The sequence below is a fragment of the Daphnia pulicaria genome, chromosome 2, assembly GCF_021234035.1.
Source record: "Daphnia pulicaria isolate SC F1-1A chromosome 2, SC_F0-13Bv2, whole genome shotgun sequence".
Classification (NCBI taxonomy): Eukaryota; Metazoa; Arthropoda; class Branchiopoda; order Diplostraca; family Daphniidae; genus Daphnia; species Daphnia pulicaria.
Window position 1 is genome coordinate 4030436 of NC_060914.1, and position 14636 is coordinate 4045071.

General features: G+C 36.2%; 6 non-coding genes across 6 annotated transcripts; 2 read left to right on the plus strand and 4 right to left on the minus strand.

Annotated features, from left to right (window-relative positions):
- The first annotated feature begins 9371 nt into the window (after positions 1–9371).
- On the plus strand, positions 9372–9443 carry Trnac-gca. The gene has a single exon. It is a non-coding gene; the product is annotated as a tRNA-Cys (tRNA).
- Positions 9444–9783: 340 nt separating this feature from the next.
- Positions 9784–9855, plus strand: Trnac-gca. The gene has a single exon. It is a non-coding gene; the product is annotated as a tRNA-Cys (tRNA).
- An 810-nt stretch (positions 9856–10665) lies between these two features.
- Trnav-uac lies at positions 10666–10738 on the minus strand. The gene has a single exon. It is a non-coding gene; the product is annotated as a tRNA-Val (tRNA).
- Positions 10739–11561: 823 nt separating this feature from the next.
- On the minus strand, positions 11562–11634 carry Trnav-uac. The gene has a single exon. It is a non-coding gene; the product is annotated as a tRNA-Val (tRNA).
- Positions 11635–12457: 823 nt separating this feature from the next.
- Positions 12458–12530, minus strand: Trnav-uac. The gene has a single exon. It is a non-coding gene; the product is annotated as a tRNA-Val (tRNA).
- An 823-nt stretch (positions 12531–13353) lies between these two features.
- Trnav-uac lies at positions 13354–13426 on the minus strand. The gene has a single exon. It is a non-coding gene; the product is annotated as a tRNA-Val (tRNA).
- Positions 13427–14636: the final 1210 nt, after the last annotated feature.

The following is a 14636-nucleotide window of genomic DNA, read 5'->3' on the forward strand; positions in this document are numbered from 1 at the left end:
CCATTCGGTTGTGGCACTTTCGATTAAACCTGCAATGATCTTCGAAAATTGAACAGAAAAGCATACAATTGCCATTAATTATTGATATTTTGCCCTGTCATTGTTACAATTGTGTGCTCTTCTCAATACACCTAGTTTACACCACATTGCAATATAAGTAGTTATTGCGTTGACAATGTCAAGATTGCCGAGTGGTTAAGGCGCCAGACTTAAGATTCTCATTCAAATAATAGATTAATAGGTAATCTTGTAGAATCCGTTACTTGGCATTCTGGTCTTCGAAGAAGGCGTGGGTTCGTACCCCACTCTTTACAAAACCTTCCTTTCAAGTTTTATTCTTTTTCACTTTAAATCTTCTTCTCCATTGAAAACACATACGTGTCGCAATCGTTAAAAGTCACTCAAAGCAAACGAACAAATGTTAAGGGGCTGTAACTCAGAGGTAGAGTGCTCGCTTCGCACAACATGTCCTCTCCGACTTAAGACAAGCCTTTGTCCGAATCTTTTCATGTAACAGACAAAGACATGTCTTAAGTTTTCCTTATTTTTATTACATTGCCTCCTTATATTTGTGATACATTAATTTTATCCCTTTTCAATTCACAGCATAAACGTCCAAACGTTTATATTTCCTTTCATAATTTTCTTAAAAAAAATTCTGTTTTAATGGTATGGGTGACATAAAAAATTTCAGACAAAGACATGTCTTAAGTTTTCCTTATTTTTATTACATTGCCTCCTTATATTTGTTATACATTTATTTTATCCCTTTTCAATTCACAGCATAAACGTCCAAACGTTTATATTCCCTTTCATAATTTTCTAAAAAATTTCGGTTTTAATGGTATGGGTGACATTAAAAAATTTCAGACAAAGACATGTCTTAAGTGTTTCTTATTTTTATTACATTGCCTCCTTATATTTGTTATACATTTATTTTATCCCTTTTCAATTCACAGCATAAACGTCCAAACGTTTATATTTCCTTTCATAATTTTCTAAAAAAATTTCTGTTTTAATGGTATGGGTGACATAAAAAATTTCAGACACAGCCTTATCTTAAGTCGCAGAGCATATGTTGAGGGTTGCACATTTTGAGAATTTTTTTTCTTTTTATCTCAGCATTTCTTTAAAAAACTTAAACCTTAGCGTAAAGCAATTATCAAGTTTACTTCAAGATTTGAAAAAAACATTTTTTGAAAATTCTTCCCATTTTCATTGTTGGAGCTTGGATATGCTGCTTAAAAAGTCGGTAAATTTTTAATGTGTAGATATTCACACATGGCCTCCGGCGGTAAATTTGCAGGGTAGAGGTTGTGTTATATTGACTCCGGCGGTAAATTTGCAGGATAGAGGATATTAACGTTTTGCCTCCGGCGGTAAATTAGTAGTGTAGAATTTTTCACGCATTGCTTCCGGCTGTTTTTTTTTCAATATGTATATTCTGTAATTTTACTGTTTAGTTTTGTGTAAAAATTTTTTTTTTCGCCAAATTTTGACTTGTCTGAGTCATGGCTAACAAAAGCATCCGTAAAAAAAAATTTATCCTTATAAAAAAAAAGGCTATCACATCAATCGAACCATGAATCTTTTCATTATCACGCCAGTGCTGTAACCATTATGCTATTTCAGATTAAATTTAACTATTTAAAAAATATATATATTTTTTTGCGTCAACGCCGTGTTTTTTGCGTGAAAAATTTTCTATCACGATATATCGTCGGGACCGCACCTTGGCTGCACGTATCCATCCCCTGACACGCCGTTATTCACGATAAACGATGTAAACGGGAGTGGGCTTGAACCACCATACTTGACATCTTAAAGCCAGAGCCATAGCCATTACACCGTCAGCTGCTAAAATTGTGTAACCTTTGCTAGATTCAATTGGCCTCCGGCGGTAAATTTGTAGGGTAGAGATGTTCACGCATTGCCTGACATAGGATATTCACGCTTGGCCTCCGGCGGTAAATTTGTAGGGTAGAGAAATCCCGCACGACCTCCGGCGGTAAATTCGCAGTGTAGAGCGACATAGCCTCCGGCGGTATCCTTGTAAGATAGATGTGATGACGTATTGCCTCCGGTGGTAAGCTCGACCAATCACAGCGTGCGTTCACACCTACGGACAAACAAACAGACAGAAACACAAACAAACTCCTCCCCATTTTAGCCCTTTGCGCTTTATAGACAAGGGACTATTATATATAGCGCTACTAAGCGAAAGGTAAACGCGAAGATTACATATGTGCGATATATTTTATATCCAGCCAGATTTATTTTAGATATATTTTATTTATGAGAAAATTTATGAATGCTGAAAGTTGTTTTAGATATATATATTCGTTTTAGATTTAGCGCTATATATTAAGCGCGCATGGCGCTAAAAAATAAATTGAAATTATCTTTCGCGCGATGATCTAAATGACGCGCAATTAATTCCATCATATTATAAAAGAGCGATATAAGCGCTAAAATAAATATTTAGCGCTACATATCATACAAACATAACGCGCATCGCAATCAAGTCAATTGCTCTCATAATTTATTTGTACTTAACTTGCGAACGAAGCGCTAAATTCGTAAATTTACGAAACGCACAAGCGCTGAAATAAATAGTTTGCGCTAATAAACGCGCATTGTAGCAAATATTATTATGGGCGCGACAAGAAAAACGATTGCGGTGACTTGTCGGACGAGTACCGAACGCTTGTCCGTTATTTTAGTGCTTATCACGGATCCGGCCATCCATTATTTTAGCGCTAAGTGCCGCCCGTCTGCTCAGTGAACAAAAAAAAACAAAGTCAAATATTTCGCGCTAGATCTATATTGCTATCTAAGCGAGCATGGCGCTAATAACGATTAATTTTTCCTTAACTTTTGAGGGATGCGATAAATTAATCGCAATCAAGTTTAATATAGTATAATTTATGAAACGAAGATAAACCGCTATAATAAATCTTTAGCTCTAAAAATTACGAAGTCAAATAGGCTAATTCATGCTAGATCTAGTGCTATGTAAGCGCGAATTGTGCTAATGTTTTTTTGATTAACTTGCGCACGTTGCGCTAAATTTATTCTAATTTATTTCATCCTATTATTTATGAAACGCGCAAGCACTGAAATAAATATTTAACGCTGCTTACCGCGCATCATAATCAAGTAAGCTAAATTTAACTGTCGCACTTCTGGCAAATTTCCGGCTGAAATAAATTGCGCCAAATTTTGAGCATCACACGTTACTTTATCGCTAAGCGTCGCCTGTCAACTCTTTCAGAAGCTCACTCCATGAAAATAATTACGTTAAATATTTCGCGCTAGATTTCTCGCTAATAAGCGTGCATGACGCTTATGATTTAATTAAGATTAACTTACGCACAATTTGCTATTTATTGTTATTTATTATTCTTCGCCATGAATTTTATCATAATATTAAAGAAAAAATTCAATTCTATTAAAAAAATTAATTCATATAGCTACTTAACGCGCATCGAATTAAAGTAAATACAACGGAAGCACATCCCGCAAAGTTTGGGCTGAAATTTATTGCGGTAATATTTCGCCGTTTTATTCCGGGATTGCAGTACTGCCCCTTTGCGACTACATGAACCACATGTGTGTCGTTGCAAGCAAGCGGTAGTCTCACTAGTCTGGCCAGCACGGAATTTAAGGGTAAAATATTATTTTTAGCACTTGCTCGTTTCTTAAATTTTATGATGATATTTATCGTGCGCTATTTAGCTTATCACAAGCAAGTTATCCAGATCATTAGTGCAATGTGCGCTTATGAGCTAGATCTAGCACGATATTTTTGAATTAATTATTTGCGCGGAGTGAGCCGCCTAAAACAGTATAGACAGGTGATTCTTCGCTCAGAAACGGACATTAGCGCTAAAAAAGTCAAATAATTCGTGCTAGATCTAGCGCTATGTCGCCTGTCCGCTATTTCAGGCTGCTGGCAAAGCGGAAATAACAGCATACACTTTTAAACGCGTAGTAGGCTTCTAATAATTTACTTGTGCTTCACTATAGCACGCGATGCCGGATGCGCTATACTTTATCGAAAATCCATTTCGTCAGATTTATTACGAAACGCGAAAGCGATTAAATAAATACGTTATTGCGCTACCTAACGCGTATCGCACTAAAATTTATTAAACAGGTGAGACAAGGAAAACGATTGTGGCGACAGCGGTCAGACGAGTAGCACACGCACCCGTCCGTTATTTAAGCGTAATCGTCGCCCATCCCGTTCTTGGCGGCTCACTGCACGAAAAATAACGAAGTCAATTATTTCGAGCAAGAATTAGGGCTATCTTTCTTAGCGCTCATGGCGCTAATGATTTATTTGTGCTTAACTTTTGCGGGATGCGCTAGACGTAGCGCTATCAAGTTCATTATATAATTTACGAAACCCGGATATCCAGGTAAAAAAATATTTAGCGCGAAATATAGATTAGTCAAATATTTCGCGCTAGATCTAGACTGGATCTTGCGCGATGTAAGCTCGCATTGCGCTTGTCATTTACTTGTGATAAACTTGTGCACGATAAGCAAAATTTAGCGCGGTTATTTTCATTATTTTATTAGCGAAACGCGCAAGCGCTAAATTAAATATTCTGCGCTACTTAAGGCTAACGCACATCGCATTTAAGTAAATTCAACAAGCGCGCTTCTCGCAAATTTTGGTTTTAAATTATAATTTGTTTTATTTATTGAGTAGCGAGGTCTCTCGGCCGTAAAGAAAAGCCGTCAACGACGGGTAGCCGATCAACCGGGACAGATCGACCGTCGTGAAACCCATAATCGGACTAATCTGTGTACGTGTCGTCGCCAGCAAGTGAATTTTATGGTTAAAATATTAGCGGGATAAATTTCATATGAAAATTGATGAGAGAGCTCGTTTAGTGTGATGCGCGTTAAGTAGCGCACAAAATTTGTTTAATCGCGCGTAAGTTATTAAGAAGAAAAAAATTAGCGCAAGCGCTAAAATGGCGAACCGGCCCGCAATAATCGCTAAAAATAGACATGCGCGTGACTGTACATTTCTATACAGGCCAATAGATCAAATTACAGGCGCTCTTTTAGCCTATGTGTATGAGTCTGCAAGATGCGCAAAATTTAGCGCCATTAATTTCAAGCCAAAATTTACGAGAAGTGCGCCCGTTCATTTTACTTAAATGCGATGTGCGTTAAGTGGCGCTAAGCGTTTCGTAAATTATATGTGAAATGTATTGCACAGAATTTAGCGCATCGCGCGTGCGTTAATCTCAATTAAATCATTTTCGACAAGCGCGCTTACATAGCGCTAGATCTAGCACGAAATATTTGACTTATCGATTTTTCGCTGAAAATATTTATTTTAGCTGGTTCTCCTCGTTTCGTAAATGCTATCAATGAACTTAATTGCGCTACGTTTAGCGCAATTCACAAAAGTTAAACAAAATGCAATCATTATCGCCACGCACGCTTAGATTTGTGCTAGATCTAGCACAAAATATTCAACGAAACTGTTTATTGCTGTGCGAGCCGCTTAAAACAGATGACGGATTTCGCTTAGCGCTAAAATAACGGACGGACCCGCAATAAGCACTAAAATAATGAACGATCGTGCGCTACTCGTCTGCCCCGCGACCGCAATCGTATTCGTTGTCGCGTCCGTTTAATTCAATCGTGCGTGAATATCTTATGTCAGGCAATGCTTGAACATCTCTACCCTACAAATTTACCGCCGGAGGCCAATTGAATCTAGCAAAGGTTACACATTCACAGCAGCTGACGGTGTGGTGGCTATGGCTCTGGTTTTAAGATGTCAAGTATGGTGGTTCAAGCCCACTCCCGCCTACATCAATTATCGTGAATAACGGCGTTTCAGGGGATGGGTAAGCGCAGCCAAGATGTGGTACCGACGATATATCGTAATAGAAAATTTTTCACGTAAAAAACACGGCGTTGACGCAAAACAATATATATATTTTTTAAATGATAATATATGTAATCTGTAATAGCATAATGGTTATAGCACCGGCTTAGTATTAAAGAGTTTGATGGTTCAATTTCAGTTATGGTCTTACTTTTTATAAGGATAAATTTTTTTTTACGGATGCTTTTGTTAGCCATGACTCAGACAAGTCAAAATTTCGCGAAAAAAAAAAATTTTACACAAAACTAAACAGTAAAATTAAAGAATATACATATTGAAAAAAAAAACAGCCGGAAGCAATGCGTGAAAAATTCTACACTACTAATTTACCGCCGGAGGCAAAGCGTTAATATCCTCTATCCTGCAAATTTACCGCCGGAGTCAATATAACAAAACCTCTACCCTGCAAATTTTACCGCCGGAGGCCATTTGTGAATATCTACACATTAAAAATTTACCGACTTTTTAAGCAGCGTATCCAAGCTCCAACAATGAAAATGGGAAGAATTTTCAAAAAATGTTTTTTTCAAATCTTGAAGTAAACTTGATAATTGCTTTACGCTAAGGTTTAAGTTTTTTAAAGAAATGCTAAGATAAAAAGAAAAAAAAATTCTCAAAATGTGCAACCCTCAACATGCTCTGCGACTTAAGATAAGGCTGTGTCTGAAATTTTTTATGTAACCCATACCATTGAAACAGAAATTTTTTTATAAAATTATGAAAGGGAATATAACATTTGGACGTTTATGCTGTGAATTGAAAAGAGAAAAAATAAATGTATAACAAATATAAGGAGGCAGTGTAATAAAAATAAGAAAAACTTAAGACATGGCTTTGTCTGAATTTGTTTATGTCACCCATACCATTAAAACAGAATTTTTTTTATAAAATTATGAAAGGGAATATAAACGTTTAGACGTTTATGCTGTGAATTGAAAAGGGATAAAATAAATGTATAACAAATATAAGGAGGCAATGTAATAAAAATAAGGAAAACTTAAGACATGTCTTTGTCTGAAATTTTTTATGTCACCCATACCATTAAAACAGAATTTTTTTTATAAAATTATGAAAGGGAATATAAACGTTTGGACGTTTATACTGTGAATTGAAAAGGGATAAAATAAATGTATAACAAATATAAGGAGGCAATGTAATAAAAATAAGGAAAACTTAAGACATGTCTTTGTCTGTTACATGAAAAGTTTCAGACAAAGCCTTGTCTTAAGTCGGAGAGGACATGTTGGCTTCGCATGTGAGAAGACTGGAGATCAATCCTCCGCAACTCCAAGCTTTTGCAAATAATCGAGTGTTAAAAAGCAAGTATCAGGAACATACTGGTAGTCTCGATTGTCAAGGGGTTGTAACTCAGTGGTAGAGTGATCGCTTTGCATGCGAAAAGCTTGGAGTTCAATCATCCGCAACTCCATACTATAATCACTTTCATTTTGATAAAAGGACCATTGTCAGGTCTGCCAACAGAATGAAACTACATTCCAAATTCCTACGAATATCTCGTGAAAAGTGTAAATACCCAGTGATCAAACAAGTACCTTGCAAAACGATAGGGCATAATCTTTCTTATCGTTCTTTTTCTTCTACTGGTAGAAATCGGCTTTTGTCGTGCCAGCGGTATTTTCTGACGGCCATTCGGTTGTGGCACTGTCGATTAAACCTGCAATGATCCTCTAAAATTGAACAGAAAAGCATATAATTGCCATTAATTATTGATATTTTTCCCTGTCATTGTTACAATTGTGTGCTCTTCTCAATACACCTAGTTTACGCCACATTGCAATACAAGATTCCTTCGGTAATATCCTTCGGTAATTTTTTTAAACGTTAAAGAGACAGAAAATAAAGGTTATGGTAGATTAATACATACTTTAACGTTTGGAAAATTCTGTTTCCCTTTATTCTCTTTCATAATTGATTCTTTATAACTAATTGACTAATAATCTGTTAATATTATGAGTGGTGCGACTTAGGTGTGGCGGAGGCTTTTGCCCGCCACCCCACGTCGCACTTCATGTTTAGATTAAGTTTTAGCAACATTTATTACTATAGTAACATGGAATTGGAAAAATTATTAGTTCCATATTAACTATAAAGAAATGGATGTGCTCTTATAGCAGTTAGATTAAACCACCGCTGAAAAAATCTTAATTCAGGCATATAACCTAAGTGTTTTACGACCGGTTCCAAAATCGATACCGATGGTAGCGTCGCTAGCGATATTACCATAGCTTTACTTCGTCTTTCGTTACATTGTTTGGTGTACACACCAACCTGACCACGTTTTCCCTTAAATCTTATGTCAATGTTGGTCTCAGGGTTAGCAACCCGGGCTGCCACTCGTATGCTTCAGGGTTCGAATCTCGATCAAGCCATTTAGGAAATTTAAATGTGTAACTTTTGAAAAATTACACTCAACAAGCAATCCAACACTCAACCGCACCAAATCCATGGACCCCACTTTTTTTCCCATTCCGCTATGGACGCTAGGAACGCGAGGGAGAGTAATAAAAAATGGCGACTAGGCTGGGTGGGAAACTGGTCAAAATTACACTTTACTAGATTGGGAATAACTCGGTCAATCTAATTCGGAATGTAAATTTCTTTTGGATTGGTATTAAGGGATGGCCAAGCAAACTTTTGGTTGAATTTGTTTCTTTTTTAAAGGTTAGCATTTACCCAAAAAGCGATGCCAAAAACCCCCTAAAATTGTTAAAATTTGAAAAAACTCAAACTTTAACATTAAATATCTCTCGAACGGCAGGGAATATTTAAATTCTGCAAAAACAGGTGAATCCGAACTAAAAAACTGGATATGCCTGAATTATTTCAGATTTCTTGGTCCCATAGCGGAATGGGGAAAAAAGTGGGGTCCATGGATTTGGTGCGGTTGAGTGGTGGATTGCTTATTAAAAAACTTTCGGAGGTAAATGGAAGTGGAAGATCGGTGGTAACTCTTCACGACCGCTAAAAGATCTTGATGACTGTGGAGAGGACAAGGGAAGAAGAGAGAGATGACCCAGAGCTTTAAAATGAGTATGATCAAACATTTTTAAAATGTTCCTCAACTTCTTGGTTGATGACTAACTGTTAAAAAAAAGGGGAATAGAAATTTTACTTGATCAAAAAATTTATTAAAACCAAGATCATCATGTACAAATGTGTGACATGTATCAAATTTTGACAGAATCACGTACAAAATTTGGTGACGATTGGTCATTCAGGGAAGAAACGTATAAAGGATAACTAAATGGACATTAAACCCTCTGAAATTCACTACTAGCTACTACTACCCTACCCCCTATACCCCACACCCTATATTGTTAAGGACCTTCGTATATTAATATACCTCAGGGATAAATCGATATTTCAGAGTCAGTTACTCTTAATTAAAATAGGGGAATAATACAAATACGCGGTAAAATGTAAAAATATCGGGGGTATAGCTCAGTGGAAGAGCATTCGACTGCAGATCGAAATGTCCCCGGTTCAACCACGGATGCCCCCTATTAAGTTGAATCTAATACAGGGAATGAACTATTATTGGGTTTATTCAGTTAAATTGTTTCATTGTTGTGTTTATTGAATTTGAAAATCAGCTCACTAAAAATATTTCTACATATCAGCCTGACTTTTGAAAGTTTGAAAGAAATTCTCATCAGCTTATGGAAACTGATCTGCGTTAAAGCTGTTCAAGAAGTATTATTTAATAACACACAGTTTCTTCACTTAAATAACTGATATATCTGACGTGGCCTCCTGTTCAATAGAAACTCAATTATTAACCAAATGATTCTTTGTTTGCGCATCCTCCAGAATGTCGAAGGTAAACTCATACAAACATTTATGGGGGTATAGCTCAGTGGTAGAGCATTCGACTGCAGATCGAAATGTCCCCAGTTCAAACCTGGGTGCCCCCTTATAGAACGGGTGTTCATCATTGAGATGTTTTAAAATGAAATAACTTGCGGTTTTCTGCATGCTTACCTGTTTATATGGAAACTTTTGTATCATTTATTTAAAGATTTACATCAAACATATAGTGACAAAACAATAATCACACCATAGAATTATCACTGTATCAGTAGCAGATTTGCGCACAATATAGAAAGAACCTGCCAGGTACGATTAACTCAGCGAAAAATGTAAAACCCCGGTCGTGTGTACAATTGCAATTAATACTTAAGAGTCTCATGCTGTTCCGACTGAGCTAGCCAGGCTCATACAAATCAACGTTGTAATCCAATACTATCTAATATGTCATGGTAAAATGCACTTGGATTATCGCTCGCACTATGGTGAAAACTACATCGGTGGTTATTAGGATTTACTGCTAACATACACATAAGTGATATTCCTATATTTTATCTTTTTACTTTGTATGTAATGAGTGCTAGGATGATAGACTGCATAGTTTTAAAATTATCTCTAGTGATGTAACATTACCATTTTGCAGTAATCAAGTCAAAACTTCAGCGGTTATTGTTGCGTTAAAAAAGCGCCAGTTTTGACTGCTTTTCGTTGGGATGACACCAGACGGATAGCCAAACAAATACAACTTGGTAGTGGCACCCTTTTAAGTGTATAGACTAGCTAGTTAGCGTGTAAGATTCCTACCGCTCTTCTTCCATTACACATTTTACATAGCAGTACACAAGTCCAGATATTGGCTATTATCGAGAAAGTACAAAAGGAAATGAAATTCCATATTCGGATTAAAGTTGTAAAATTGTTTCCACCCAGGATCGAACTGAGGACCTTCAGCGTGTAAAGCCGACGTGATAACCACTACACTATTAAAACGTCAGTTTCACAAAGATGGCAAAAAATTTATTTCGCCAAAATCACCATAAGATGTTTATGTCCCCCAAATATATAATAAGGATATAGCTGACTTGACCTGAAAGCCACACGATGATAAAATAGGCATCAATTATCGACATTTCGTTTCGTGAAATATCAGAGAAAAGAAATCTACCTGCAAATATACGCTTACCTGGTTATATGGAAACTTTTGTATCATTTATTTAAATATTTATTTCAAATATATAGTGACAAAACAATAATCACACCATAGAATTATTACTGTATCTTTAGCAGATTTGCGCACAATATAGAAAGAACCTGCCAGGTTGAATTATCTCAGCGAAAAATGTAAAACCCCGGTCGTGTGTACAATTGCAATTAATACTTAAGAGTCTTATGCTGTTCCGACTGAGCTAGCCAGGCTCATAAAAATCAACGTTGTAATCAAATACTATCTATTATGTCATGGTAAAATGCACTTGGATTATCGCTCGCACTATGGTGATAACTACATCGGTGGTTATGAGGATTTACTGCTAAGATACACATAAGTGATATTCGTATAGCGGTTATTGTTGCGTTAAAAAAGCGCCAGTTTTGACTGCTTTTCGTTGGGATGACACCAGACGAATAGCCAAACAAATACAACTTGGTAGTGGCACCCTTTTAAGTGTACAGACTAGCTAGTTAGCGTGTAAGATTCCTACCGCTCTTCTTCCATTACACATTTTACATAGCAGTACACAAGTCCAGATATTGGCTATTATCGAGAAAGTACAAAAGGAAATGAAATTCCATACTTGGATTAAAGTTGTCAAATTGTTTCCACCCAGGATCGAACTGAGGACCTTCAGCGTGTAAAGCCGACGTGATAACCACTACACTATGGAAACATCAATTTCTGAAATATGGCAAAAAATTTATTTCGCCAAAATCACCATAAGATGTTTATGTCCCCCAAATATATAATAAGGATATAGCTGACTTGACCTGAAAGCCACACGATGAAAAAATAGGCATCAATTATCGACATTTCGTTTCGTGAAATATCAGAGAAAAGAAATCTACCTGCAAATATACGCTTACCTGGTTATATGGAAACTTTTGTATCATTTATTTAAATATTTATTTCAAATATATAGTGACAAAACAATAATCACACCATAGAATTATTACTGTATCTTTAGCAGATTTGCGCACAATATAGAAAGAACCTTCCAGGTTGAATTATCTCAGCGAAAAATGTAAAACCCCGGTCGTGTGTACAATTGCAATTAATACTTAAGAGTCTCATGCTGTTCCGACTGAGCTAGCCAGGCTCATAAAAATCAACGTTGTAATCCAATACTATCTATTATGTCATGGTAAAATGCACTTGGATTATCGCTCGCACTATGGTGATAACTACATCGGTGGTTATGAGGATTTACTGCTAAGATACACATAAGTGATATTCGTATAGCGGTTATTGTTGCGTTAAAAAAGCGCCAGTTTTGACTGCTTTTCGTTGGGATGACACCAGACGAATAGCCAAACAAATACAACTTGGTAGTGGCACCCTTTTAAGTGTACAGACTAGCTAGTTAGCGTGTAAGATTCCTACCGCTCTTCTTCCATTACACATTTTACATAGCAGTACACAAGTCCAGATATTGGCTATTATCGAGAAAGTACAAAAGGAAATGAAATTCCATACTTGGATTAAAGTTGTCAAATTGTTTCCACCCAGGATCGAACTGAGGACCTTCAGCGTGTAAAGCCGACGTGATAACCACTACACTATGGAAACATCAATTTCTGAAATATGGCAAAAAATTTATTTCGCCAAAATCACCATAAGATGTTTATGTCCCCCAAATATATAATAAGGATATAGCTGACTTGACCTGAAAGCCACACGATGAAAAAATAGGCATCAATTATCGACATTTCGTTTCGTGAAATATCAGAGAAAAGAAATCTACCTGCAAATATACGCTTACCTGGTTATATGGAAACTTTTGTATCATTTATTTAAATATTTATTTCAAATATATAGTGACAAAACAATAATCACACCATAGAATTATTACTGTATCTTTAGCAGATTTGCGCACAATATAGAAAGAACCTGCCAGGTTGAATTATCTCAGCGAAAAATGTAAAACCCCGGTCGTGTGTACAATTGCAATTAATACTTAAGAGTCTCATGCTGTTCCGACTGAGCTAGCCAGGCTCATAAAAATCAACGTTGTAATCCAATACTATCTATTATGTCATGGTAAAATGCACTTGGATTATCGCTCGCACTATGGTGATAACTACATCGGTGGTTATGAGGATTTACTGCTAAGATACACATAAGTGATATTCGTATAGCGGTTATTGTTGCGTTAAAAAAGCGCCAGTTTTGACTGCTTTTCGTTGGGATGACACCAGACGAATAGCCAAACAAATAAAACTTGGTAGTGGCACCCTTTTAAGTGTACAGACTAGCTAGTTAGCGTGTAAGATTCCTACCGCTCTTCTTCCATTACACATTTTACATAGCAGTACACAAGTCCAGATATTGGCTATTATCGAGAAAGTACAAAAGGAAATGAAATTCCATACTTGGATTAAAGTTGTCAAATTGTTTCCACCCAGGATCGAACTGAGGACCTTCAGCGTGTACAGCCGATGTGATAACCACTACACTATGGAAACATCAATTTCTGAAATATGGCAAAAAATTTATTTCGCCAAAATCACCATAAGATGTTTATGTCCCCCAAATATATAATAAGGATATAGCTGACTTGACCTGAAAGCCACACGATGAAAAAATAGGCATCAATTATCGACATTTCGTTTCGTGAAATATCAGAGAAAAGAAATCTAATTTTTAAAAAATACAAGATTCCTTCGGTAATATCCTTCGGTAATTTTTTTAAACGTTAAAGAGACAGAAAATAAAGGTTATGGTAGATTTATACATACTATAACGTTTGGAAAATTCTGTTTCCCTTTATTCTCTTTCATAATTGATTCTTTATAACTAATTGACTAATTATCTGTTAATATTATGAGTGGTGCGACTTAGGAGTGGCGGAGGCTTCGCCCCGCCACCCCACGTCGTTTAGATTAAGTTTTAGCAACATTTATTACTATAGTAACATGGAATTGGAAAAATTATTAGTTACATATTAACTATAAAGAATTGGATGTGCTCTTATAGCAGTTAGATTAAACCACCGCTGAAAAATATTAATTCAGGCATATTACCTAAGTGTTTTACGACCGGTTCCAAAATCGATACCGATTTTAGCGTCGCTAGCGATATTACCATAGCTTTACTTCGTCTTTTGTTACATTGTTTGGTGTACACACCAACCTGAACACGCTTTCCCTTAAGTCTTGTGTCAATGTTGGTCAAATGGTTAGCAACCCGGGCTGCCACTCGAATGGTTTGGGGTTCGAATCTCGATCAAGCCATTTGTAACTTTTGAAAAATTACACTTAAAAAACTTTTGGAGGTAAATGGAAGTGGAAGATCGGTGGTAACTCTTCACGACCGCCAAAAGATCTTGATGACTGTGGAGAGGACAAGGGAAGAAGAGAGAGATGACCCAGAGCTTCAAAATTTGTATGATCAAACATTTTTAAAATGTTCCTCAACTTCTTAGTTGATGACTAACTGTTAAAAAAAAGGGGAATAGAAATTTTACTTGATCAAAAAATTTATTAAAATCAAGATCATCATTTATTAAAAACAGTTAACAAAAAGAGGCAATAATAAGAACAATAAAGACGAAATCGAACAAGAACAATAAAAATCAAATCAAATATCATCAAAATATCAATATCATATCATCAAAACTTGAATTGCTAGGGAAGATTCAAACTTTTTTTCTTTTTGTTAACACTGCTGAGCACT